The following is a 4,057-nucleotide window of genomic DNA, read 5'->3' as shown; positions in this document are numbered from 1 at the left end:
AAAAAAAAAAATATTTCTACACGACAATAGAAGTCAAGGAAAACATTAATCTTATGTTTCTCAGGGGTATATACTACAACCTTCCTTAGAACAGGAGGTATAAAAACAGGCACCTGGGGTTCTGTCGCTAACTATTCTGGATTGCTAGGAACTTTATCTAAGCCACTCAACCTAACTGGCCATAATTTATAATGTATGGGTTTCGTGCAGTGTCCCTGTGCCTTTCTGCACGGGGACCCAATACCATGAACAAGTAGTTCCTTTCTCCCCATCACCTAACTTAGTACCAGCCAGTTAGATGTATCCCTTGAGGTGCTGTGGTAGAAGAATGACAGATCCTTGGGTCAACCAGTCTACTCAGAACACGCTGAGTTATACCTGGCACCTGCTGAGCTCCTGTGGAAGGCTCCTCCTCGCCCCACACATACAAATCTAATTTCTTTTCAGAAAACTGGCAATATCTTAGGCTTATATTACTGATTGAAAAACCATTCCCAAACCAAAATATATGTAAGTAAACTCAAGTTGGACAGTGTCGTCAAGTTTTTGGCTGTGAACATTCCTTTTATCACCAACACCTGGTACCCAATGAATATATCATTACTTGGCTGGTTATATATAAGCCCATCTGTGCAAAAATGGCCAAATGCCTGCTCACAGTTGGCCAGACCTGTGTCCTAAAACATGGGTGCCAGGCACTGATGAGTGTGATGCCCTTCATGACCCTGTGAAGGCAAGAGCGCTGTCAACAATTTTTTATATGTGGCAATAATGTGGAAATACAGAGATATGTATAGTACAAAACATATTAAAATAACAAAATTTACATTTATATGGTAATTATAAAGCCCCTTAAATACAGTATTTCATCATGTCTTTTCTTTATGAGGATTTTTGGGAAGTATGAGTTTTACTCTGTAAGATTTAGTGAGGAAGCAACACCAATAACACTTTTGGATAATCTATGGATATAAAAATTATGAGTTGACTATTTTTAACCTATTTATCAGGCTCAACTCTTTGTACACACATATTAGATATACTGTCATAAGTCTTTATTTGTGCTAGGATGGCCGCTAAGACATTTTTTATCTGTAAAAAATTGGCATGAAGTCATGTTTTGCTAAATATTTTATAACCTCCTTTTATGACACTGGGAGCAATATATTAGCTACACATATGAAAACCCCCATATATTTGCATACAAATTAAATGTTTATATGTTCTGTCAAATTTATGTCTGTCTGTCAAGTATAAATCATTGCTATCCGTGTAACCTCAGCAAGCAATGTGTGTGTTGCCAGGGCTCCATGCCAGTTTATCCTAGTTACAGCTTTCTGCTTTGGTACCAGGTAGCTACTATTTCATTAGCTACAGTTTGCCTATCATGCTGTGATTGCAGTACTTAAAAAAGAAACAACATTTATTCACACTTTCAATGAGAAAAAGTTTAAATGAATTTTCTGGGCTCCAGTAAAGTCTCACAAGAATAAAAGATAGTGTAAGAGAAATCCAATCGTTCTGTGAATACTCACAGTGTAAATTTGTCAAAGGGCCAATTTCCAGTATATTTCCTTCCCCTAAAATGCCTCACTATAAATGGGATCTTTGGGGAAATCATACTGCGGAAATAAGCGATTTATGGCATCAGTTTATGTTTCCAAAAAAGAGCAGCGTGAATTGAGTGTGTGTGCTTAGGTCATTTTCCGCACAATACCACGGTCATCTTTTAGTTTTTGGAGGATGAAAACCATTCTATTTTATTTTGTGCTCTTAACACACAAGAGCACTTGATAGAAAGACATGTAGATTCTTAGTAGAGAACAGGAAAGGGTGAAGAGGGATTCCTAGCACCACCAACAGAAAATTATATATAGTTTGCCCCACCACAAAAGATTTTTCTATAAACCCCTTCTAACCCCTCTGAGAATCATTGCCATAGTGAACAGCTAAGTCTCTCAGCAGTAATAATAAAAACAAAATCAGCATCAACTGCCTAGAGGAAAAACAGTCTGAATGAATGTAAAATCGACAAATAACTGGGGGTGGGGGTGGGGGTGTCATTGCAATTGATATCAGAAAGCTAATGACACTGTGTCCATCTATACACTGAACTTTATTGGTCATTGCTCCTGTGATATTAAGAGTGACTGTCCCTGCCTTGGACCAGCTCCAAAATATCTGAAAAATAAAACGTGTCTTGTAGTAAAAGCCCCAAGCAAGAGCACACAGCAGTAAACCCTCATCTGTGCGTGGGTGAATATTTCATCGCACGTCCATTTGTGCAATGGTGTTTAATTCAATCACATCTTCCATGTGTCAGGCAATGTACTAGGTCCTATGAGTCACATGAAGCAACGTAAAATGCCCCAGCCAAGAAGGTAGGGAGAGGTCAACAATGATTATAATACGGGATGTTGGGTGCGTGGTAGGCACGGACAGGGAAAAGGCATGAAGGGGTGAAACCACCTCTAGTTATGAAGAGTAATGTACCAAGTTGTGGGAAAACAGGGATCTTTGTCAGCCTGTTGCCCTGAACATGACTCTTTGACTTTATAGCTGTGGATCCCAGACTTCTGGATTTCACAAACCAAAATAATCATAATAACAATAATTATAATAGCAGTAAATAATAAATTGAGTTACTGATAACTTTTAAAATGCTGACAATTATACTTCACATAAATACTAATAGTAACATGATACTTATATTAATAGTAAAATAGGCTATGTTTGAATTCTTAATTTAGAACAAAGTTTTGTTTTAAAAAGTTTCGTAAATAGTTTTCTTGATACAAGTTTATAATTTGGCAGTTTTAAATTGATAATGCAAAATGAACAGGAGCTCAAATATCCATTTTGTTTCGGTGCCTAATTTCTTCATAAGGTATATACAATAAACTGTACTTATCAAATTATTTCTCTCATGGATTGTGTCTTTGCATGCCTTGTAATCTTTGATGGGATGCTAGACACTGTGTATTCTGCCATGTTCGATGTTAATCATTTTTGTATTCCAAGAAATATTCCTGGACTCTGTGTTGGAATGGAGTTAGTTCCTTGGTAACAGCTTGATCTTTTAGGGTCTTGCTTTTAAGATTTGGTAGTTGGGTCCAGAGAAGCATTTAGTTTGGAGAAAATTATTTCCCACCACTGAGGCAATGTCTTTCTGAATATTCTAGCTAGTGCTCCATTAATTATGGATTTTTCCAGGCTGGTGGAAAGAAGCACCATGACCAGCCCTGTGTGAAAGCTCGATTCTGTTTCTCTAATCAGAGACACTTTACTGTGATCTCTGGATCCCCTCTCTGTATACCTTCTGTTCTTTCTCTGTCCTACAAAGTCTAGTGTCCTCTGTCACTCTAGACTTTTACATCCATCATTTCAAATCAGGGAATCTGTTGAGCTTTGCGTGCGATGTTTCTCGCTGTGCCACAGCCTTGCAACTCTCTCAAGGTAGTGAGCTGGGACAATCACCTATTTCCTTCCTGTCTGCAGGAATCACTTCTTCTTGTTACCGGTGTCTGGTGTCTTGTAAAGTATTCTTTCATGTATTGTGTCTGGTCTTTTGTTTATTTGTGTCAGGCGGGGAAAGGGTAAATTTGATTCCCAGTTCACCATCTTGCTGTAAGTAGAAGACTGGCATTTTATTATCACAATAATTGTTAACAATCTAGCTCGACACAAATGTAATAATCAAAACAGAAGCAACATAGTTTTGGGCTGGCTCATTAGCTCGGTTAAAGCACAGCCTTCTAACACCAAGGTCATTGGTTCAGATCCCCATACTGGCCAGTCACCAAAAAAAAAAAAAAAAAAAAAGAAGCAACACACTTTTTACTGTTTCATTCAATTCAGAGTATTCGAGGTTAATACACAGATGACAAGGAACAGCTTTCCCCAGCTTCAGCCTTTTTTCCTGTTTTCTCCTTACCGACCATGGAAGTAGGCTACTGTCAGCCTAGAGAGAAATGAATAAAGAACTTCACTGTATTTTTGTTGGAAATAAATTAAAATGTAGGGGGGCATAGTATATAAGTAGTAAAATTGTAGGAAA

General features: G+C 37.8%; 1 protein-coding gene across 1 annotated transcript in view; it reads left to right on the top strand.

The window, feature by feature from the left end:
* ADAM19 (ADAM metallopeptidase domain 19) overlaps positions 1–4,057 on the top strand; it is a 68,152-nt gene that overhangs the window by 48,312 nt on the left and 15,783 nt on the right. The window lies entirely within an intron of this gene.

The sequence above is a fragment of the Galeopterus variegatus genome, unplaced genomic scaffold (assembly GCF_000696425.1).
Source record: "Galeopterus variegatus unplaced genomic scaffold, G_variegatus-3.0.2 Scaffold5084, whole genome shotgun sequence".
In the NCBI taxonomy this organism is placed as follows: domain Eukaryota; kingdom Metazoa; phylum Chordata; class Mammalia; order Dermoptera; family Cynocephalidae; genus Galeopterus; species Galeopterus variegatus.
The sequence above is the reverse complement of the archived record's forward strand: the minus strand, read 5'-3'. Positions and strand labels throughout refer to the sequence as shown.